Below are 23,470 nucleotides of genomic sequence, written 5' to 3'. Positions count from 1 at the left end.
GGTGGACATACCGATGGCCTGGTCTCGTTGCGCTTGCGTAAGTCTTGGCATACTGTTGGTGTTTTTTCGGTCACTGAATGTCTGCTCTTTCGAGCAAGAGTATTTATGCAACATTACCGCACGTGCATCATGAGCCATGCCTCAAAAGGACGTTTTGCATGTGGTCGCAATTTCACAATTCCAACTGCTGCGTTCGTGACGATGCGTTCTGGTAGAGGAAACGATGCAGTCATACACCATGTCCTGCTTAGAATCAAATCCGGAACAGCGCTTTTATTTTTTTTATGACAAAAAATACGGTGAAACCTTTCTTTTGCCTGGTAGTTTAGATGCTCAATGGTGGACTAAATCTACCGGATGTAGAGAGCAAGTTAAAGGCCTTATGCCTGAAAATAGTTAGCAGGTTTTTCAATCAAATGAATCTGTGTGGAAGTCCTTTTTCCATGCATTTGCGTAACCTGTTTTGTACAGGAGAAAAAGTAGCATGGTTTTATACCACTGTTACAAGAGACATTCTGTCATCTTCACCTGCATTCTATAGAGAAGTTATGGCTACTTGGTCTGATTTCCAGCAATGTAAATCCTTACTTTTGACTAACGGGCCAGACATTTTGGAGCAGCCTGTATTTTTCAACAGGCGACTGGTTAGGAATGGGAAAACTTTGTTTTCAGACCTGTTTGTTAAATCTGGTTTATTTTATGTTAAAGACTTTCTGTACGAAGTTGCGCCAGGGTTTTTGCCGCGCATGGCGGTGTGTGAAATAATCTGCTTTCCCAGAGGCTGATGAACGCTGCATTCAATTACTGTACCTTTTTATTAAATCTGTAATTCCCGCAAAATGGATGGTTCAGTTGGAAGACTCGAGTCAGGGCGATACAACAGCTGAACCGGTTATTAACCCTAAAGGTAAGGACACTACGGTGTCTTCTCTCCAAACTAGGGATTGCTATAAGTTATTAAGAGCTCATCATGTGCGACCACCGGCAAGTAGTATTGCGTTTTGGGCGGCAACTTACCAGACTCTCAGTTTAAAGCAGTGTTGGAAATTTACGAACTTGCCAGTCTTAATGTTATCTTTACGAAACATAAATTGGTCAGACATGGAATTTGGGGTGCCTAGCAACGCCAAGGGGACGTCACTCGTAGCCTCAACACCACCTGTCTACTTGTATCCTCTCGCCGAGAATTTCAAATTTTCGTCATTAAAACTCATAGCTGCCCAAAGCTTAGACAATTCCCATTATTTTGATACCAAACATGCACCTGTACACCAAACACGGCAGGTTGGCAGCAAAAGAAGACTTTACACCCTAAAATACACACAATTACCTTCCCTCCCGAAAAACGAAGCTTGTAAGGGGGGAGTCCTATAGGAGGCCTTATCCAGTACTCGTTCACCTTTATACTAAATGATCTCAGGTATGAACAATTGCTTCTCTTTGGCAAGTGGATCATAGGAAGGGGGTAAACCATTACTTTGTCAACGTTGTATATGGACTTGCACGTTTGGCTATTTTCAAGGCTCGCAATACGAAGCTGTGCAACGACAAAGCAGTCTGTCCACTGCGATTGTAAAACTCATGCTGCCAGAACAGATTAAAGGTGCTCATTTGTACTTACAAAACCATGCACATCCTTTTCAGTAGAGATATGTGAAATTAAATCCATTTCTTTACCTATACGAGAGTGGAAAGCTAAAAATGGTTTTCCCACATTCGCACCTTGTAAGTAACTACCAACGCATGCCAGTTCTCTCACCAACATATCTTTAACGAAGATTGTTCAATTGATGCTATGTAAATATTGTCAACTCGCTCCCAACACAAGTCTGTGATATTCCCTTTTATATGTTGCATGTAAGTTACACATGTGTGTAATATTGGTTGAATAAACATTTTCAAAAGAAAAAAAAATCACGTCCGTTTCACACGCAGAAAATCGCGAGTTCGAGCCTATAGTACTTTTCCCCTTTGACTTTTCGTAGTTTAGTGGTTATCACTTCTGCTTTACACGCAGAAGGTGACGAGTTCGAACCTCAACAGAACATCTTTTATCTCAATTGAAGTCATCACGAAGATGTGTTAATGGTCGTACTGGAGATTTTATCTTGGTCAGAGTCACGAAATGAGATTTTCCCCCCCAAAACGTTATACTTCATTCGTGCATGAGATGCCCAATAACATAGAGTTTTCGTCGAAATGGTTCCGTAGTGTAGTGGTTATCACGTCTGCTTAACACGCAGAAGGCCGCGTGTTCGAGCCTCGCCGGAACCTATTGTATCTTTTTCTTCTTTGCCTTTTGGTAGTTTAGTGGTTATCACTTCTGCTTTACACGCAGAAGGTGGCGAGTTCGAACTTCGCCACAACCTTTTTTTATCTCAAGCGAAGTTATCACAAAGATGTGTTAACGGCCTTAGTGGCGATTTCCTTTTGGTCAGTTGCACCAAATGAGTTTCTTTCCCCCAAAGTTATACTGTGGAGTACCTAATAATATACCGCCAAAAATAATTCCAGCCAAATAAATGTCCAACACTGAATCATATACTACAGTTAGTAGTAAAAAGTGAAATCTTTGCCAAGGTGTCGGCAGTTGCGCTGAGAAAGCCGGACGGGCTAGTTAAATTTTTGAACCGCACTGAAGGGAAATTATGGTTTAAATGCATACAAACTCTGGTGCTATTGCTTGCTGGGTATAAAACAACGTGGGAGTTTATTCGTCTTTGGTTTGAACAGTCTTCGCTATGCAAGTTGAAAGAAAAGTAGACACCAGCACTTGTTGGCTTCTAATGAATGTCGCTCTGATACACACTATCCCATTGGCTGTGTGTTTCCTGTGATTAAATGGGTGAGCTTCTAACAAACTGTGAAGTGTGTACAACAAGACAGGTTTCTGACCTGCTACAGAGGGCGATAAAAACGGAAAACAATACACAACTTACTGTGTTGCTTGATAAATAATGAGTGAGTGGCGCCGATAATGGTAAATTCATATGTTTTCCTTTGAACCGTTGAAAAGGTGACGGGTCACTTTGCCAGATGTTTAAAAGTGCTCACTAATGATTTCGGTAGGTGCGTAAGTAATCTTCTCACGAAGTGATAATCCATCCTCCATTCCATTGTTTTAATCTTTGATCCAGATCACGAGAATTAGCGACTCTGCAGGCAACAAAGTGGAATAAAAGCCACCCATGATGATACATGTTTTAGGTGCTTGAATAAATTCGGCCATATTATATCTTGGAAAATTTTTAGAAATTTTACACATTTTTATTAAGTATTCTCTTAAATACGCAAAAATAAATTCCCGCGAATATGTTTTTGTAGAAAATTCGCGAAAGTAAAATTGCAGCGAATAATAATAATAATTACAGTAGTTCATTCGTGCATGAGATGCCAAAAAACATAGATCATATACCGCAATAGTTCCGTATTGTAGTGGTTATCACGTATGCTTAACACGCAGAAGGTGGCGAAGGTCTGTAAAAAATGTTTTTCTTTGCCTTTTCTCATGTTTTGCTCAAGAGAATTGATTTTTCATCACGTATTGAGAAATTCAGGCTGTGTGTGGATTTAGCCGATCATGTTTCTTATCTAGTCTTCATGTTAGGTTTGTAATTGTACACAACAAGTATCGGTTTCCACTGCCTTACTTCCTCTCATAAGTTCTCTAGAGAGAGGGTTTCGTAGTGTAGTGGTTATCACGTCTGCTTCACACGCAGAAGGTCGCGAGTTCGAACCTCGCCGAAACCTGTAAGGTATATTTATTTTATTCTTTTCAAACTTCTTCGGCCTTTGGGTCATTGATTTAGAAGCAACGCTTGCCACGGGGTGTATGTCATATGTGTTCTTCAGTTTAGTATTTGGTGTGCACGCAACGGCATAATATTTCAGAAAAAGAACAGGGAAGAGAGTAACTTGGTGTCCGGAGAGTGCAGACGTGTTTCACGAGCTCCTGGCAAATACTGAGTACAACAACAACGTGAGGAATTTCGTTCGGGGCAGCTGTAGTGTGCCGGAATTGTACTGAGCTTGTTAAAGGTAAAGATTGTTTTGGGCGTAGCCCTAATCCTGTAAGGATGTCGAAACCTATGTCGTACAACCCAGCAGTGAAACCTGATCGAACCTTGTCCGTAGCGATTTCCACGCAGAGTAATGCCAGTTTTTCTAGCGCTGTTCAGAGAGACTTTAATGGTGTGTTGTCTGACTTGATTGACATAAAGGCAGAATTAGTCAGCTTCCAGAAGAATTATTTGAAAAAAATGTTATACGTTCGTGTGGCCACTCAGGCAGCTCATAGCAGGTTGTTGAGTAAAGGGAATTTTGTTATGGGGAATACTACGTGGAGCATTGTGCCGGCGAGCTCGATCTACATGAATTTAACTGTGCACTGGGCCCCGGACGAAATGTCCGATGACATAATAGCGGCAGCGTTACAGCCTTACGGGACATGCCTCAGTGTAAACAAACCTAAGTTTTCCCAAGCTGAGATCGCTCATGTAAGGACTGGCATACGAGTGTACAGGTTTCGGTGCCATAATACCAGGTACGTGCCGAACTTTATAAGTTTTGCTGGTGATGTGGTGATGTTCACATACCCAGGCCAGATTTATGAATGTACGAGATGTGGGCAAAAGAATCACAAGATTGCCCAGTGTAAATCGGTGTGGTGTGAGAACTGCAATGGATTTTCCCCTCATGAAAATCCACACGGGGAAAAAGACTATGACGACTTGTGCCGCTCGTGCGGCTCTGCAGCCCACACCATCAGTGAGTGTTGTGCCCGTGCGTGCTCGTATGCAGCACGGGTGAAGGGTGACAACGTAGCAGTGTCACAGGCTACTGTTGTTCGCATGGAACATAACGGCGATCAGGAGGGCGAGGTAGATGTGGAGGGGGAGTCCGTTACGAGTGAGTGCGAGTGAGGAGAGGAGGAGGGGGACAGCAATGACACTGACTCTGCTGAAAGCTTATCCGACGAGGACGGTGAGCGAGAAAGCTGTCTGATACCGGCAGGGAGAGAGACCGAGGCAGAGCAGGAGGTAGTGCAGGCTGACTGCACCGTGGCGTTCACCGAAGCTGGGGTAAGTGCAGTTTCTTCTCGGCAGTCAGGACCGGAACAGAAAAAGTGAAAACTAGAGAAACCTGATGCACTTACTAGTGTCAGTGATTCACAGATGGTTGGGGCGGTGAACAAAGTTTCAGATTGTTTACGAGTTATTGAAACTCAGGATTCAAGGAATGATACAGTGGCTGGTTCTCAGGCTGATGCCAGTGTCGGTGCGGTAAGCACTCGAGAAGAGGATATCGTAGGTGTCAATGTGGGTGACTTGTGTGCAGATCCGACCGGTTTTCCTCAGACTCAAATGACACCGCGACCTATGGAGATCACCGAGATGTCAGTGGTAGACATTCGAAAGAAGACGAGGAAGGGGAAGAAGAAGGTATAGTGCGTCTCTTTAATTACCCATCAACTTTCAAGGTCTTACTTTTAGTTATCTGCATGTCTGTCCTTGACAGTGTAAAAGTTGCTTCACTGAATGTGAATGGGCTCCGAAATGATGTAAAAAAGCACCAAGTTAGAGACTTTGCATTCGAAAATAATATTGACTTACTTTTCTTACAAGAAACGGCTTTTGCCTGTTATAGTGACACTAAAAAACTCAATACCCCTGGTGATTGCAGATGGGCTTATGGTTCGACTCAGAGTTGTGGTGGCGGAATTATTGTTAGATATTCTGTGGATTGCACAATTAAGCATGTGCAATGCTGTCCTCAGGGTCGATATGTGGCGATATCAGCAGTCATAAATGATACGCCGGTTAAATTAATATCTATATATGCACCTAATGCGCCTGTTGATAGGAAAGAATTTATTCGGAATATGGACAAACTTATCGCTGGAAGTAGACCTGTAATTTTAGGTGGTGATTTTAACTTTGTTGAAAACAATAACCTGGACAAGTATGGAGGTGATCCATTAGCAAGTAACTTTGGTAAAATTGAAATGAACTGTTTAAAACATGATTTTTCACTTTGTGATGTTTACAGAAAACTGTATCCAAATTGTCAAGTGTTTACATGGTGTAGGGGCCAGGTAGCATCTAGAATCGATAGATTTTATGTATCTACCTCATTACAAGAGTGTGTTACATTGGCTGATTTTGTTCCCCTATCCTTTTCAGACCACTCATGTATTTTTATTGATTTGTCTTTTAGAAATGCCTTTGTGTGGGGTCCAAGCTATTGGAAGTGTAATGTGTCTGTGCTAGGGGAAGCAGAATTGTTACATAGTATTGAGAAATTGCATGAGGACATTTTTGGGACTGTGTAGTAGACATTATTGAAAAGTGGGATTATTTCAAAGCCAAAGCCAAACAGATAATTCAAGAATACTCTGGAAAGAAAAATAAGGTATCAAAGCAAAAGCTAAGGGATTTAAATCAAGAACTGAACAGTCTGAAATCTGACCCAGTAGGGAACAAAAATGAAATTTCTAGACTGAAAGCCACTATAAACGACATCCAGGCAGAAGGTAAAAGGGGCTCAATAATTCAAGCTAAGGCTACCCATTTTCTAGACAACGAAAAGCCAACAAGGTACTTTCTACAACGTGAATCTGGGCGTTCTAAGAAGAAAATGATAAAATCTATGAAATGTCATAGAGACGAATCATGTATACATGACAAACAAGCAGACATCTCTAAATGTGTGTGCAGTTATTATAAGAGTTTGTATTCTTCCAAGGGGTTGACACAGATGCCCAAAATAAGTTTTTGTCCTCCTTGCCCTCTTTAAACGGCGCTGATAGGGGTGCCTGTGAAGGAATTATGTCAAATGATGAATTATTTGCTGCCCTTAAAGGTATGTCTAAATATAAGTCACCAGGCAGTGATGGTTTGCCATGTGAATTTTATCTTCACTATTGGTCAGTTATTGGAGACACATATACCCAGGTTATAAATCAATGCTTCAGCCAGGGCTGCTTGAGCTTAAGCCAGAAGTCAGGTTTGATAACATTGCTGTGTAAAGATACTGAAAATTCGAATATGATAAAGAACTGGCATCCTATCTCTCTGTTAAATGTAGATTACAAGATATTGTCTAGAGCCTTATGTAATCGTCTCAAAGTAGTGGTGGCTAGTGTTGTAGACAAATGCCAGACATCTGGTGTTCCTGGCAGATCAATTTTGGATAACCTGCATCTATTAAGCAGTACATACGACTATGTAGGTCAAAAAGAATTGGATGGGTGCTTTATTAGCTTAGACCAAGAAAAAGCATTTGATAGGGTTGAATGGTCTTTCTTATTTAATTGTTTAGAAAAGTATAATTTTGGCCCATCATTTTGCAGATGGGTGAGGTTATTATATACTGATATAAATAGCTCTGTATTTGTTAATGGTTATGTTACTGAACAGTTTGCTCTAGAAAGAGTTGCTAGACAAGGATGTGCATTATCACCATTACTGTACATACTTACTTTAGAACCCTTTATAAAGGCTGTCAGGCAGTGTGAAAGAATTAGAGGTATACCTATGCCTGGTACAAGCAGACAGTCTAAGATTGCTGCACATGCTGACGACGCCACGATTATTGTGTCTGATGAAGAATCAGCTCATCATGTTATTAAATTGGTCCATGAATTTGGGAGAGCATCAGGGGCTAAACTTAATGTGGCTAAAAGTGTGGTACTTCCTATTGGTACATGGAAGGTCAGTGACGATACTGTAGCCGGCTTTAGGACTGTGGAAAACATTAAAATATGTGGTGTATATTTTGGTGAAAACCAGGAAGATCTAAACATTGAAGTGTACTCAAGAAAGTAAAAAAAAAATGTGTCATGTTGTGGTGACAGGTACCTTACAATGTGGGGTCGGGCTGTTATAATTAACACTGTTGCCTTGTCTGTTCTGTGGTATATTGGCCAATGTTTTATCTTCACACCAAAATGTATTTTACACTGTACTCAGCATGTCTTTAAGTTTCTTTGGAATGGCAAACCAGAAGCTATTAAGAGATCTGTTTTGTTTAATGCATATGATAACGGTGGGTTAAATATCCACAATATTTTTTGCAAACTGAAGGTATTTGCAGTCAAACATGTCTTAAAATTATTGAATGACACTGAAGCGGATTGGAGATATTTTGCTACTTACTGGCTTGGAATTTCACTAAACCAGGTTAAGCCAGAGTTTGCGAGGTCAAGCCTACCGCACTCGTTAATGCTCCCAGCCTTTTATAGGTTTGTGTTGTCTGCCTGGAAAGAATTTGATCGTGGTCAACAGTTATCTCCAGCAATGTTTCACAATAAATTTATATATAGTGCCTTTCTGTCCAAGATTTCTGAACCTCCGAGAGTTGTAGCTTCTCAACCAATGTTACCGTGGCCTGGGATATGGCGTACAGTGTTTATCGCCTTCCTGGATAACAATCTTATAAATTTTTCATTTAAATTAGTTCATAATATTCTGCCTGTCAAGGAGATTCTCTTAAGAAGAAATAAATGCACAGATGATTTGTGTAGCTTTTATGGTAAATCCGAAACCAGGAATCATTTGTTTGTAGAATGCGACGTTACACAACAGGTACTGTTGAATTTTCAAAGGCTTTTTTGGATGTATGGAAGCTTTTTCCCTGATTTTTCAGAGAAGGATCTAATTCACAAATTGTTTGGTGTTCCGTTATCAAAGGACGAGAATTCAATGTACACATATCTTATAACAGTTTGTTTGTTTTGTGTATGGTGCGCTAGAAATGAGGCTGTTTTTCAAGGTAAAAGGAAATCTGTTGCAAGCATAGTTACTTCTGTTAAGTCATGTGTAAAATCACGATTTTGTTCAGACTTCTGCCGTCTCAGTAAAGTCAACTTTTAGAAAACATGGGCCAGAGGAAACGTTATATGTGCTATTGACAACTCAAACCTTAAGTTCTTTCTGTAATGGAATACTTGATCTGTTGTAAATACGTATACCGTGCATAAATGTAAAAAGACAACAGCCCACATCTACTGTGATAAACATATTGTTTTAATTCGGCTGATGTATTATAATGTCAACTCTGTATTTGTTTATTGGGAATAAATTATTTTATTTTCAAAAAAAAAAAGAACAAAGATGCTGTCGCCATCGTTAAGGCTGCCAAAGGAATTATTAAAACACGTATTCATGTTCACTTTTTTCGGCTAGATAGGCCATCTTGTGAGAAAATCTGTTGTATAAACAAAGTCTTCTGTACATTACGCAATGATAAATTAGTGTATTTATTGAAATGAGCGGCTAATGTGCAATTGTTCTATTCACAAAGAAGTCATCTTCTCTGTGATATTTTATTTTAATTAAGACTGCTTTGTGATTTCAAAAGTTTGTGAAAGCCGGTCATGGTTAAATCTTGTGTATTGGATGACAAATTGGGAATAAACTCAACAATTTTCAAAAAAAAACTCTTGCCACGTTTTGCTTGTGGCCTCCACGTGGGACATATTGATTTCTCATGACATGGCAAACACTTCTACACAAGTAAGCCATAAACACATATGAAAACCTATTGGTTCTGTGGAAGTCCTCACGAAGATGTGTTAATGGTCGTACTGGAGATTTTATCTTGGTCAGAGTCACGAAATGAGTTTTTTCACCCCCAAAACGTTATACTTCATTCGTGCATGAGATGCCCAATAACATAGAGTTTTCGTCGAAATGGTTCCGTAGTGTAGTGGTTATCACGTCTGCTTAACACGCAGAAGGCCGCGAGTTCGAGCCTCGCCGGAACCTATTGTATGTTTACTTCTTTGCCTTTTGGTAGTTTAGTGGTTATCACTTCTGCTTTACACGCAGAAGGTGGCGAGTTCGAACTTCGCCACAACCTTTTTTATCTCAAACGAAGTTATCACAAAGATGTGTTAACGGCCTTAGTGGCGATTTCCTTTTGGTCAGTTGCACCAAATGAGTTTCTTTCCCCCAAAGTTATACTGTGGAGTACCTAATAATATACCGCCAAAAATAATTCCAGCCGAATAAATGTCCAACACTGAATCATATACTACAGTTAGTAGTAATAATGAAGTGAAATCTTTGCCAAGGTGTCGGCAGTTGCGCTAAGAAAGCCCGACGGGCTAGTTAAATTTTTGAACCGCACTGAAGGGAAATTATGGTTTAAATGCATACAAACTCTGGTGCTATTGCTTGCTGGGTATAAAACAACGTGGGAGTTTATTTGTCTTTGGTTTGATCAGTCTTCGCTATGCAAGTTGAAAGAAAAGTAGACACCAGCACTTGTTGGCTTCTAATGAATGTCGCTCTGATACACACTATCCCATTGGCTGTGTGTTTCCTGTGATTAAATGGGTGAGCTTCTAACAAACTGTGAAGTGTGTACAACAAGACAATGGCCATTTGACAGCTACGGCAATGTGTGCGGTTTCTGACCTGCTACAGAGGGCGATCAAAACGGAAAACAATACACAACTTTCTGTGTTGCTTGATAAATAATGAGTGAGTGGCGCCGATAATGGTAAATTCATATGTTTTCCCTTGAACCGTTGAAAAGGTGACAGATCCCTTTGCCAGGTGTTTAAAAGTGCTCATTATTGATTTCAGTGGGTGCGAAAGTAATCTTCTCACGAAGTCATAATCCATTTTCAATTGTTTTAATCTTTGATCCAGATCACGAGAATTAGCGACACTACAGGCAACAAAGTGGGATAAAAGCCACCCATGATGATACATGCTTTACGTGCTTGAATCATTTCGGCCATATTATATCTTGGAAAATGTTAAGACTTTCACATCCGTTTTTATTTTCTAAGTATTCTCTTAGATACGCGAAAATTAATTCTCGCGGACAAATCTTAGTAGAAAATTCGCGAAAGTAAAATTGCAGCGAATAATAAGTATTTTACAGTAGATCATTCGTGCATGAGATGCCAAAAAACATAGATCATATACCGCAATAGTTCCGTATTGTAGTGGTTATCACGTATGCTTAACGCGCAAAAGGTGGCGAAGGTCTGTAAAAAATGTTCTTCTTTGCCTTTTCTCATGTTTTGCTCAAGAGAATAGATTCTTCATCACGTATTGAGAAATTCAGGCTGTGTGTGGATTTAGCCGATCATGTTTCTTGTCTTGTCTTCATGTTAAGTTTGTAATTGTACACAACAAGTATCGATTTCCACTCCATTACTTCCTCTCATAAGTTCTCTAGAGAGAGGGTTTCGTAGTGTAGTGGTTATCACGTCTGCTTCACACGCAGAAGGTCGCGAGTTCGAACCTCGCCGAAACCTGTAATTTATATTTCTTTAATTCTTTTCAAACTTCTTGGTCCTTTGGGTCATGGATTTAGAAGCAACTCTGGCCACGGGTTGTATGTCATATGTGTTCTTCAGTTTAGTATTTGGTGTGCACGCAACGGCATAATATTTCAGAAAAGGAACAGGGATGCTGTTGCCATCGTTAAGGCTGCCAAAGGAATTATTAAAACACGTATTCATGTTGACTTTTTTCGGCTAGATAGGCCATCTTGTGAGAAAATCTGCTGTATAAACAAAGTCTTCTGTACATTACGCAATGATAAATTAGTGTATTTATTGAAATGAGCGGCTAATGTGCAATTGTTCTATTCACAAAGCAGTCATCTTCTCTGTGATATTTTATTTTAATTAAGACTGCTTTGTGATTTCAAAAGTTTGTGAAAGCCGGTCAAGGTTAAATCTTGTGTATTTGATGACAAATTGGGAATAAACTCAACAATTTTCAAAAAAACTCTTGCCACGTTTTGCTTGTGGCCTCCACGTGGGATATATTGATTTCTCATGACATGGCAAACACTTCTACACAAGTAAGCCATAAACACATATGAAAACCTATTGGTTCTGTGGTGTAGTGGTTATCACGTCTGCTTTACACGCAGAAGGTCGCGAGTTCGAACCTCTCCAGAACCTGTTTTATCTCAATTGAAGTCCTCACGAAGATGTGTTAATGGTCGTACTGGAGATTTTATCTTGGTCAGAGTCACGAAATGAGTTTTTTCACCCCCAAAACGTTATACTTCATTCGTGCATGAGATGCCCAATAATATAGAATTTTCGTCGAAATGGTTCCGTAGTGTAGTGGTTATCACGTCTGCTTAACACGCAGAAGGCCGCGAGTTCGAGCCTCGCCGGAACCTATTGTATGTTTTTCTTCTTTGCCTTTTGGTAGTTTAGTGGTTATCACTTCTGCTTTACACGCAGAAGGTGGCGAGTTCGAACTTCGCAACAACCTTTTTTATCTCAAGCGAAGTTATCACAAAGATGTGTTAACGGCCTTAGTGGCGATTTCCTTTTGGTCAGTTGCACCAAATGAGTTTCTTTCCCCCAAAGTTATACTGTGGAGTACCTAATAATATACCGCCAAAAATAATTCCAGCCGAATAAATGTCCAACACTGAATCATATACTACAGTTAGTAGTAATAATGAAGTGAAATCTTTGCCAAGGTGTCGGCAGTTGCGCTAGGAAAGCCCGATGGGCTAGTTAAATTTTTGTACCGCACTGAAGGGAAATTATGGTTTAAATGCATACAAATTCTGGTGCTATTGCTTGCTGGGTATAAAACAACGTGGGAGTTTATTTGTCTTTGGTTTGATCAGTCTTCGCTATGCAAGTTGAAAGAAAAGTAGACGCCAGCACTTGTTGGCTTCTAATGAATGTCGCTCTGATACACACTATCCCATTGGCTGTGTGTTTCCTGTGATTAAATGGGTGGGCTGCTAACAAACTGTGAAGTGTGTACAACAAGACAATGGCCATTTGACAGCTACGACAATGTGTGCGGTTTCTGACCTGCTACAGAGGGCGATAAAAACGGAAAACAATACACAACTTTCTGTGTTGCTTGATAAATAATGAGTGAGTGGCGCCGATAATGGTAAATTCATATGTTTTCCCTTGAACCGTTGAAAAGGTGACAGATCCCTTTGCCAGGTGTTTAAAAGTGCTCATTATTGATTTCAGTGGGTGCGAAAGTAATCTTCTCACGAAGTCATAATCCATTTTCAATTGTTTTAATTTTTGATCCAGATCACGAGAATTAGCGACACTGCAGGCAACAAAGCGGGATAAAAGCCACCCATGATGATACATGCTTTACGTGCTTGAATCATTTCGGCCATATTATATCTTGGAAAATGTTAAGACTTTCACATCCGTTTTTATTTTCTAAGTATTCTCTTAGATACGCGAAAATTAATTCTCGCGGACAAATCTTAGTAGAAAATTCGCGAAAGTAAAATTGCAGCGAATAATAAGTATTTTACAGTAGATCATTCGTGCATGAGATGCCAAAAAACATAGATCATATACCGCAATAGTTCCGTATTGTAGTGGTTATCACGTATGCTTAACACGCAAAAGGTGGCGAAGGTATGTAAAAAATGTTCTTCTTTGCCTTTTCTCATGTTTTGCTCTAGAGAATAGATTCTTCATCACGTATTGAGAAATTCAGGCTGTGTGTGGATTTAGCCGATCATGTTTCTTGTCTTGTCTTCATGTTTGTAATTGTACACAACAAGTATTGATTTCCACTCCATTACTTCCTCTCATAAGTTCTCTAGAGAGAGGGTTTCGTAGTGTAGTGGTTATCACGTCTGCTTCACACGCAGAAGGTCGCGAGTTCGAACCTCGCCGAAACCTTTAAGGTATATTTCTTTTATTCTTTTCAAACTTCTTGGGCCTTTGGGTCATGGATTTAGAAGCAACTCTGGCCACGGGTTGTATGTCATATGTGTTCTTCAGTTTAGTATTTGGTGTGCACGCAACGGCATAATATTTTAGAAAAGGAACAGGGATGCTATTGCCATCGTTAAGGCTGCCAAAGGAAATGTTAAAACACGTATTCATGTTGACTTTTTTCGGCTAGATAGGCCATCTTGTGAGAAAATCTGTTGTATAAACAAAGTCTTCTGTACATTACGCAATGATAAATTAGTGTATTTATTGAAATGAGCGGCTAATGTGCAATTGTTCTATTCACAAAGCAGTCATCTTCTCTGTGATATTTTATTTTAATGAAGACTGCTTTGTGATTTCAAAAGTTTGTGAAAGCCGGTCATGGTTAAATCTTGTGTATTTGATGACAAATTGGGAATAAACTCAACAATTTTCAAAAAAAACTCTTTCCACGTTTTGCTTGTGGCCTCCACGTGGGACATATTGATTTCTCATGACATGGCAAACACTTCTACACAAGTAAGCCATAAACACATATGAAAACCTATTGATATGGTGTAGTGGTTATCACGTCTGCTTTACACGCAGAAGGTCGCGAGTTCGAACCTCGCCAGAACCTGTTTTATCTCAATTGAAGTCCTCACGAAGATGTGTTAATGGTCGTACTGGAGATTCTATCTTGGTCAGAGTCACGAAATGAGTTTTCGCGAGTTCGAACCTCGCCAGAACCTGTTTTATCTCAATTGAAGTCCTCACGAAGATGTGTTAATGGTCGTACTGGAGATTCTATCTTGGTCAGAGTCACGAAATGAGTTTTTTCACCCCCAAAACGTTATACTTCATTCGTGCATGAGATGCCCAATAATATAGAGTTTTCGTCGAAATGGTTCCGTAGTGTAGTGGTTATCACGTCTGCTTAACACGCAGAAGGCCGCGAGTTCGAGCCTCGCCGGAACCTATTGTATGTTTTTCTTCTTTGCCTTTTGGTAGTTTAGTGGTTATCACTTCTGCTTTACACGCAGAAGGTGGCGAGTTCGAACTTCGCCACAACCTTTTTTATCTCAAGCGAAGTTATCACAAAGATGTGTTAACGGCCTTAGTGGCGATTTCCTTTTGGTCAGTTGCACCAAATGAGTTTCTTTCCCCCAAAGTTATACTGTGGAGTACCTAATAATATACCGCCAAATATAATTCCAGCCGAATAAATGTCCAACACTGAATCATATACTACAGTTGAAGTGAAATAATGAAGTGAAATCTTTGCCAAGGTGTCGGCAGTTGCGCTAAGAAAGCCCGATGGGCTAGTTAAATTTTTGAACCGCACTGAAGGGAAATTATGGTTTAAATGCATACACACTCTGGTGCTATTGCTTGCTGGGTATAAAACAACATGGGAGTTTATTTGTCTTTGGTTTGATCAGTCTTCGCTATGCAAGTTGAAAGAAAAGTAGACACCAGCACTTGTTGGCTTCTAATGAATGTCGCTCTGATACACACTATCCCATTGGCTGTGTGTTTCCTGTGATTAAATGGGTGAGCTTCTAACAAACTGTGAAGTGTGTACAACAAGACAATGGCCATTTGACAGCTACGGCAATGTGTGCGGTTTCTGACCTGCTACAGAGGGCGATAAAAACGGAAAACAATACACAACTTTCTGTGTTGCTTGATAAATAATGAGTGAGTGGCGCCGATAATGGTAAATTCATATGTTTTCCCTTGAACCGTTGAAAAGGTGACAGATCCCTTTGCCAGGTGTTTAAAAGTGCTCATTATTGATTTAAGTGGGTGCGAAAGTAATCTTCTCACGAAGTCATAATCCATTTTCAATTGTTTTAATCTTTGATCCAGATCACGAGAATTAGCGACACTGCAGGCAACAAAGCGGGATAAAAGCCACCCATGATGATACACGCTTTACGTGCTTGAATCATTTCGGCCATATTATATCTTGGAAAATGTTAAGACTTTCACATCCGTTTTTATTTTCTAAGTATTCTCTTACATACGCGAAAATTAATTCTCGCGGACAAATCTTAGTAGAAAATTCGCGAAAGTAAAATTGCAGCGAATAATAAGTATTTTACAGTAGATCATTCGTGCATGAGATGCCAAAAAACATAGATCATATACCGCAATAGTTCCGTATTGTAGTGGTTATCACGTATGCTTAACACGCAAAAGGTGGCGAAGGTCTGTAAAAAATGTTCTTCTTTGCCTTTTCTCATGTTTTGCTCAAGAGAATAGATTCTTCATCACGTATTGAGAAATTCAGGCTGTGTGTGGATTTAGCCGATCATGTTTCTTGTCTTGTCTTCATGTTAAGTTTGTAATTGTACACAACAAGTATCGATTTCCACTCCATTACTTCCTCTCATAAGTTCTCTAGAGAGAGGGTTTCGAACCTCGCCGAAACCTGTAAGGTATATTTCTTTAATTCTTTTCAAACTTCTTGGGCCTTTGGGTCATGGATTTAGAAGCAACTCTGGCCACGGGTTGTATGTCATATGTGTTCTTCAGTTTAGTATTTGGTGTGCACGCAACGGCATAATATTTTAGAAAAGGAACAGGGATGCTGTTGCCATCGTTAAGGCTGCCAAAGGAATTATTAAAACACGTATTCATGTTGACTTTTTTCGGCTAGATAGGCCATCTTGTGAGAAAATCTGTTGTGTAAAAAAAGTCTTCTGTACATTACGCAATGATAAATTAGTGTATTTATTGAAATGAGCGGCTAATGTGCAATTGTTCTATTCACAAAGCAGTCATCTTCTCTGTGATATTTTATTTTAATTAAGACTGCTTTGTGATTTCAAAAGTTTGTGAAAGCCGGTCATGGTTAAATCTTGTGTATTTGATGACAAATTGGGAATAAACTCAACAATTTTCAAAAAAAAACTCTTGCCACGTTTTGCTTGTGGCCTCCACGTGGGACATATTGATTTCTCATGACATGGCAAACACTTCTACACAAGTAAGCCATAAACACATATGAAAACCTATTGGTTCTGTGGTGTAGTGGTTATCACGTCTGCTTTACACGCAGAAGGTCGGGAGTTCGAACCTCGCCAGAACCTGTTTTATCTCAATTGAAGTCCTCACGAAGATGTGTTAATGGTCGTACTGGAGATTTTATCTTGGTCAGAGTCACGAAATGAGTTTTTTCACCCCCAAAACGTTATACTTCATTCGTGCATGAGATGCCCAATAATATAGAGTTTTCGTCGAAATGGTTCCGTAGTGTAGTGGTTATCACGTCTGCTTAACACGCAGAAGGCCGCGAGTTCGAGCCTCGCCGGAACCTATTGTATGTTTTTTTTATTTTTTGTATTTGTCTTTGGTTTGATCAGTCTTCGCTATGCAAGTTGAAAGAAAAGTAGACGCCAGCACTTGTTGGCTTCTAATGAATGTCGCTCTGATACACACTATCCCATTGGCTGTGTGTTTCCTGTGATTAAATGGGTGAGCTTCTAACAAACTGTGAAGTGTGTACAACAAGACAATGGCCATTTGACAGCTACGGCAATGTGTGCGGTTTCTGACCTGCTACAGAGGGCGATAAAAACGGAAAACAATACACAACTTTCTGTGTTGCTTGATAAATAATGAGTGAGTGGCGCCGATAATGGTAAATTCATATGTTTTCCCTTGAACCGTTGAAAAGGTGACAGATCCCTTTGCCAGGTGTTTAAAAGTGCTCATTATTGATTTCAGTGGGTGCGAAAGTAATCTTCTCACGAAGTCATAATCCATTTTCGATTGTTTTAATCTTTGATCCAGATCACGAGAATTAGCGACACTGCAGGCAACAAAGCGGGATAAAAGCCACCCATGATGATACATGCTTTACGTGCTTGAATCATTTCGGCCATATTATATCTTGGAAAATGTTAAGACTTTCACATGTGTTTTTATTTTCTAAGTATTCTCTTAGATACGCGAAAATTAATTCTCGCGGACAAATCTTAGTAGAAAATTCGCGAAAGTAAAATTGCAGCGAATAATAAGTATTTTACAGTAGATCATTCGTGCATGAGATGCCAAAAAACATAGATCATATACCGCAATAGTTCCGTATTGTAGTGGTTATCACGTATGCTTAACACGCAAAAGGTGGCGAAGGTATGTAAAAAATGTTCTTCTTTGCCTTTTCTCATGTTTTGCTCTAGAGAAAAGATTCTTCATCACGTATTGAGAAATTCAGGCTGTGTGTGGATTTAGCCGATCATGTTTCTTGTCTTGTCTTCATGTTTGTAATTGTACACAACAAGTATCGATTTCCACTCCATTACTTCCTCTCATAAGTTCTCTAGAGAGAGGGTTTCGTAGTGTAGTGGTTATCACGTCTGCTTCACACGCAGAAGGTCGCGAGTTCGAACCTCGCCGAAACCTTTAAGGTATATTTCTTTTATTCTTTTCAAACTTCTTGGGCCTTTGGGTCATGGATTTAGAAGCAACTCTGGCCACGGGTTGTATGTCATATGTGTTCTTCAGTTTAGTATTTGGTGTGCACGCAACGGCATAATATTTTAGAAAAGGAACAGGGATGCTATTGCCATCGTTAAGGCTGCCAAAGGAAATGTTAAAACACGTATTCATGTTGACTTTTTTCGGCTAGATAGGCCATCTTGTGAGAAAATCTGTTGTATAAACAAAGTCTTCTGTACATTACGCAATGATAAATTAGTGTATTTATTGAAATGAGCGGCTAATGTGCAATTGTTCTATTCACAAACAGTCATCTTCTCTGTGATATTTTATTTTAATGAAGACTGCTTTGTGATTTCAAAAGTTTGTGAAAGCCGGTCATGGTTAAATCTTGTGTATTTGATGACAAATTGGGAATAAACTCAACAATTTTCAAAAAAAACTCTTTCCACGTTTTGCTTGTGGCCTCCACGTGGGACATATTGATTTCTCATGACATGACAAACACTTCTACACAAGTAAGCCATAAACACATATGAAAACCTATTGATATGGTGTAGTGGTTATCACGTCTGCTTTACACGCAGAAGGTCGCGAGTTCGAACCTCGCCAGAACCTGTTTTATCTCAATTGAAGTCCTCACGAAGATGTGTTAATGGTCGTACTGGAGATTCTATCTTGGTCAGAGTCACGAAATGAGTTTTCGCGAGTTCGAACCTCGCCAGAACCTGTTTTATCTCAATTGAAGTCCTTACGAAGATGTGTTAATGGTCGTACTGGAGATTTTATGTTGGTCAGAGTCACGAAATGAGTTTTTTCACCCCCAAAACGTTATACTTCATTCGTGCATGAGATGCCCAATAATATAGAGTTTTCGTCGAAATGGTTCCGTAGTGTAGTGGTTATCACGTCTGCTTAACACGCAGAAGGCCGCGAGTTCGAGCCTCGCCGGAACCTATTGTATGTTTTTCTTCTTTGCCTTTTGGTAGTTTAGTGGTTATCACTTCTGCTTTACACGCAGAAGGTGGCGAGTTCGAACTTCGCAACAACCATTTTTTATTTCAAGCGAAGTTATCACAAAGATGTGTTAACGGCCTTAGTGGCGATTTCCTTTTGGTCAGTTGCACCAAATGAGTTTCTTTCCCCCAAAGTTATACTGTGGAGTACCTAATAATATACCGCCAAATATAATTCCAGCCGAATAAATGTCCAACACTGAATCATATACTACAGTTAGTAGTAATAATGAAGTGAAATCTTTGCCAAGGTGTCGGCAGTTGCGCTAAGAAAGCCCGATGGGCTAGTTAAATTTTTGAACCGCACTGAAGGGAAATTATGGTTTAAATGCATACAAACTCTGGTGCTATTGCTTGCTGGGTATAAAACAACGTGGGAGTTTATTTGTCTTTGGTTTGATCAGTCTTCGCTATGCAAGTTGAAAGAAAAGTAGACACCAGCACTTGTTGGCTTCTAATGAATGTCGCTCTGATACACACTATCCCATTGGCTGTGTGTTTCCTGTGATTAAATGGGTGAGCTTCTAACAAACTGTGAAGTGTGTACAACAAGACACTGGCCATTTGACAGCTACGGCAATGTGTGCGGTTTCTGACCTGCTACAGAGGGCGATAAAAACGGAAAACAATACACAACTTTCTGTGTTGCTTGATAAATAATGAGTGAGTGGCGCCGATAATGGTAAATTCATATGTTTTCCCTTGAACCGTTGAAAAGGTGACAGATCCCTTTGCCAGGTGTTTAAAAGTGCTCATTATTGATTTAAGTGGGTGCGAAAGTAATCTTCTCACGAAGTCATAATCCATTTTCAATTGTTTTAATCTTTGATCCAGATCACGAGAATTAGCGACACTGCAGGCAACAAAGCGGGATAAAAGCCACCCATGATGATACATGCTTTACGTGCTTGAATCATTAGTAAATCATTAGTAAAATCTTAGTAGAAAATCCGCGAAAGTAAAATTGCAGCGAATAATAAGTATTTTACAGTAGATCATTCGTGCATGAGATGCCATAAAACATAGATCATATACCGCAATAGTTCCGTATTGTAGTGGTTATCACGTATGCTTAACACGCAAAAGGTGGCGAAGGTCTGTAAAAAATGTTCTTCTTTGCCTTTTCTCATGTTTTGCTCTAGAGAATAGATTCTTCATCACGTATTGAGAAATTCAGGCTGTGTGTGGATTTAGCCGATCATGTTTCTTGTCTTGTCTTCATGTTAAGTTTGTAATTGTACACAACAAGTATCGATTTCCACTCCATTACTTCCTCTCATAAGTTCTCTAGAGAGAGGGTTTCGTAGTGTAGTGGTTATCACGTCTGCTTCACACGCAGAAGGTCGCGAGTTCGAACCTCGCCGAAACCTGTAAGGTATATTTCTTTAATTCTTTTTAAACTTCTTGGGCCTTTGGGTCATGGATTTAGAAGCAACTCTGGCCACGGGTTGTATGTCATATGTGTTCTCCAGTTTAGTATTTGGTATGCACGCAACGGCATAATATTTTAGAAAAGGAACAGGGATGCTGTTGCCATCGTTAAGGCTGCCAAAGGAAATGTTAAAACACGTATTCATGTTGACTTTTTTCGGCTAGATAGGCCATCTTGTGAGAAAATCTGTTGTATAAACAAAGTCTTCTGTACATTACGCAATGATAAATTAGTGTATTTATTGAAATGAGCGGCTAATGTGCAATTGTTCTATTCACAAAGCAGTCATCTCCTCTGTGATATTTTATTTTAATGAAGACTGCTTTGTGATTTCAAAAGTTTGTGAAAGCCGGTCATGGTTAAATCTTGTGTATTTGATGACAAATTGGGAATAAACTCAACAATTTTCAAAAAAAACTCTTTCCACGTTTTGCTTGTGGCCTCCACGTGGGACATATTGATTTCTCATGACATGACAAACACTTCTACACAAGTAAGCCATAAACACATATGAAAACCTATTGATATGGTGTAGTGGTTATCACGTCTGCTTTACACGCAGAAGGTCGCGAGTTCGAACCTCGCCAGAACCTGTTTTATCTCAATTGAAGTCCTCACGAAGATGTGTTAATGGTCGTACTGGAGATTCTATCTTGGTCAGAGTCACGAAATGAGTTTTCGCGAGTTCGAACCTCGCCAGAACCTGTTTTATCTCAATTGAAGTCCTCACGAAGATGTGTTAATGGTCGTACTGGAGATTCTATCTTGGTCAGAGTCACGAAATGAGTTTTTTCACCCCCAAAACGTTATACGTCATTCGTGCATGAGATGCCCAATAATATAGAGTTTTCGTCGAAATGGTTCCGTAGTGTAGTGGTTATCACGTCTGCTTAACACGCAGAAGGCCGCAAGTTCGAGCCTCGCCGGAACCTATTGTATGTTTTTCTTCTTTGCCTTTTGGTAGTTTAGTGGTTATCACTTCTGCTTTACACGCAGAAGGTGGCGAGTTCGAACTTCGCCACAACCTTTTTTATCTCAAGCGAAGTTATCACAAAGATGTGTTAACGGCCTTAGTGGCGATTTCCTTTTGGTCAGTTGCACCAAATGAGTTTCTTTCCCCCAAAGTTATACTGTGGAGTACCTAATAATATACCGCCAAAAATAATTCCAGCCGAATAAATGTCCAACACTGAATCATATACTACAGTTAGTAGTAATAATGAAGTGAAATCTATGCCAAGGTGTCGGCAGTTGCGCTAAGAAAGCCCGACGGGCTAGTTACATTTTTGAACCGCACTGAAGGGAAATTATGGTTTAAATGCATACACACTCTGGTGCTATTGCTTGCTGGGTATAAAACAACGTGGGAGTTTATTTGTCTTTGGTTTGATCAGTCTTCGCTATGCAAGTTGAAAGAAAAGTAGACACCAGCACTTGTTGGCTTCTAATGAATGTCGCTCTGATACACACTATCCCATTGGCTGTGTGTTTCCTGTGATTAAATGGGTGAGCTTCTAACAAACTGTGAAGTGTGTACAACAAGACAATGGCCATTTGACAGCTACGGCAATGTGTGCGGTTTCTGACCTGCTACAGAGGGCGATAAAAACGGAAAACAATACACAACTTTCTGTGTTGCTTGATAAATAATGAGTGAGTGGCGCCGATAATGGTAAATTCATATGTTTTCCCTTGAACCGTTGAAAAGGTGACCAGATCCCTTTGCCAGGTGTTTAAAAGTGCTCATTATTGATTTAAGTGGGTGCGAAAGTAATCTTCTCACAAAGTCATAATCCATTTTCAATTGTTTTAATCTTTGATCCAGATCACGAGAATTAGCGACACTGCAGGCAACAAAGCGGGATAAAAGCCACCCATGATGATACATGCTTTACGTGCTTGAATCATTTCGGCCATATTATATCTTGGAAAATGTTAAGACTTTCACATCCGTTTTTATTTTCTAAGTATTCTCTTACATACGCGAAAATTAATTCTCGCGGACAAATCTTAGTAGAAAATTCGCGAAAGTAAAATTGCAGCGAATAATAAGTATTTTACAGTAGATCATTCGTGCATGAGATGCCATAAAACATAGATCATATACCGCAATAGTTCCGTATTGTAGTGGTTATCACGTATGCTTAACACGCAAAAGGTGGCGAAGGTCTGTAAAAAAATGTTCTTCTTTGCCTTTTTCTCATGTTTTGCTCAAGAGAATAGATTCTTCATCACGTATTGAGAAATTCAGGCTGTGTGTGGATTTAGCCGATTATATTTCTTGTCTTGCCATCATGTTAAGTTTGTAATTGTACACAACAAGTATCGATTTCCACTCCATTACTTCCTCTCATAAGTTCTCTAGAGAGAGGGTTTCGTAGTGTAGTGGTTATCACGTCTGCTTCACACGCAGAAGGTCGCGAGTTCGAACCTCGCCGAAACCTGTAAGGTATATTTCTTTAATTCTTTTCAAACTTCTTGGGCCTTTGGGTCATGGATTTAGAAGCACCTCTGGCCTCGGGTTGTATGTCATATGTGTTCTTCAGCTTAGTATTTGGTGTGCACGCAACGGCATAATATTTTAGAAAAGGAACAGGGATGCTGTTGCCATCGTTAAGGCTGCCAAAGGAATTATTAAAACACATATTCATGTTGACTTTTTTCGGCTAGATAGGCCATCTTGTGAGAAAATCTGTTGTGTAAAAAAAGTCTTCTGTACATTACGCAATGATAAATTAGTGTATTTATTGAAATGAGCGGCTAATGTGCAATTGTTCTATTCACAAAGCAGTCATCTTCTCTGTGATATTTTATTTTAATTAAGACTGCTTTGTGATTTCAAAAGTTTGTGAAAGCCGGTCATGGTTAAATCTTGTGTATTTGATGACAAATTGG

At 39.7% G+C, this 23,470-nt stretch overlaps 18 non-coding genes across 18 annotated transcripts; all 18 read left to right on the top strand.

Annotated features, from left to right (window-relative positions):
* The first annotated feature begins 2,201 nt into the window (after window positions 1-2,201).
* On the top strand, window positions 2,202-2,274 carry Trnav-aac (transfer RNA valine (anticodon AAC)). The gene has a single exon. It is a non-coding gene; the product is annotated as a tRNA-Val (tRNA).
* A 1,403-nt stretch (window positions 2,275-3,677) lies between these two features.
* Window positions 3,678-3,750, top strand: Trnav-cac (transfer RNA valine (anticodon CAC)). The gene has a single exon. It is a non-coding gene; the product is annotated as a tRNA-Val (tRNA).
* Window positions 3,751-9,694: 5,944 nt separating this feature from the next.
* On the top strand, window positions 9,695-9,767 carry Trnav-aac (transfer RNA valine (anticodon AAC)). The gene has a single exon. It is a non-coding gene; the product is annotated as a tRNA-Val (tRNA).
* Window positions 9,768-11,202: 1,435 nt separating this feature from the next.
* On the top strand, window positions 11,203-11,275 carry Trnav-cac (transfer RNA valine (anticodon CAC)). The gene has a single exon. It is a non-coding gene; the product is annotated as a tRNA-Val (tRNA).
* A 584-nt stretch (window positions 11,276-11,859) lies between these two features.
* Trnav-uac (transfer RNA valine (anticodon UAC)) lies at window positions 11,860-11,932 on the top strand. The gene has a single exon. It is a non-coding gene; the product is annotated as a tRNA-Val (tRNA).
* Window positions 11,933-12,086: 154 nt separating this feature from the next.
* On the top strand, window positions 12,087-12,159 carry Trnav-aac (transfer RNA valine (anticodon AAC)). Its single transcript has one exon. It is a non-coding gene; the product is annotated as a tRNA-Val (tRNA).
* Window positions 12,160-13,590: 1,431 nt separating this feature from the next.
* On the top strand, window positions 13,591-13,663 carry Trnav-cac (transfer RNA valine (anticodon CAC)). Its single transcript has one exon. It is a non-coding gene; the product is annotated as a tRNA-Val (tRNA).
* Window positions 13,664-14,248: 585 nt separating this feature from the next.
* Trnav-uac (transfer RNA valine (anticodon UAC)) lies at window positions 14,249-14,318 on the top strand. Its single transcript has one exon. It is a non-coding gene; the product is annotated as a tRNA-Val (tRNA).
* Window positions 14,319-14,584: 266 nt separating this feature from the next.
* Window positions 14,585-14,657, top strand: Trnav-aac (transfer RNA valine (anticodon AAC)). The gene has a single exon. It is a non-coding gene; the product is annotated as a tRNA-Val (tRNA).
* A 2,046-nt stretch (window positions 14,658-16,703) lies between these two features.
* Window positions 16,704-16,776, top strand: Trnav-uac (transfer RNA valine (anticodon UAC)). The gene has a single exon. It is a non-coding gene; the product is annotated as a tRNA-Val (tRNA).
* A 154-nt stretch (window positions 16,777-16,930) lies between these two features.
* Trnav-aac (transfer RNA valine (anticodon AAC)) lies at window positions 16,931-17,003 on the top strand. Its single transcript has one exon. It is a non-coding gene; the product is annotated as a tRNA-Val (tRNA).
* A 1,015-nt stretch (window positions 17,004-18,018) lies between these two features.
* On the top strand, window positions 18,019-18,091 carry Trnav-cac (transfer RNA valine (anticodon CAC)). The gene has a single exon. It is a non-coding gene; the product is annotated as a tRNA-Val (tRNA).
* A 584-nt stretch (window positions 18,092-18,675) lies between these two features.
* Window positions 18,676-18,745, top strand: Trnav-uac (transfer RNA valine (anticodon UAC)). The gene has a single exon. It is a non-coding gene; the product is annotated as a tRNA-Val (tRNA).
* Window positions 18,746-19,011: 266 nt separating this feature from the next.
* Trnav-aac (transfer RNA valine (anticodon AAC)) lies at window positions 19,012-19,084 on the top strand. Its single transcript has one exon. It is a non-coding gene; the product is annotated as a tRNA-Val (tRNA).
* A 1,356-nt stretch (window positions 19,085-20,440) lies between these two features.
* Trnav-cac (transfer RNA valine (anticodon CAC)) lies at window positions 20,441-20,513 on the top strand. Its single transcript has one exon. It is a non-coding gene; the product is annotated as a tRNA-Val (tRNA).
* A 585-nt stretch (window positions 20,514-21,098) lies between these two features.
* Trnav-uac (transfer RNA valine (anticodon UAC)) lies at window positions 21,099-21,168 on the top strand. The gene has a single exon. It is a non-coding gene; the product is annotated as a tRNA-Val (tRNA).
* Window positions 21,169-21,434: 266 nt separating this feature from the next.
* Window positions 21,435-21,507, top strand: Trnav-aac (transfer RNA valine (anticodon AAC)). Its single transcript has one exon. It is a non-coding gene; the product is annotated as a tRNA-Val (tRNA).
* Window positions 21,508-22,946: 1,439 nt separating this feature from the next.
* On the top strand, window positions 22,947-23,019 carry Trnav-cac (transfer RNA valine (anticodon CAC)). The gene has a single exon. It is a non-coding gene; the product is annotated as a tRNA-Val (tRNA).
* The last annotated feature ends 451 nt before the right edge of the window (window positions 23,020-23,470 follow it).

The sequence above is a fragment of the Liolophura sinensis genome, chromosome 1 (genome assembly GCF_032854445.1).
Source record: "Liolophura sinensis isolate JHLJ2023 chromosome 1, CUHK_Ljap_v2, whole genome shotgun sequence".
NCBI lineage: Eukaryota > Metazoa > Mollusca > Polyplacophora > Chitonida > Chitonidae > Liolophura > Liolophura sinensis.
This window is presented reverse-complemented; position numbering and strand designations above follow the sequence as displayed.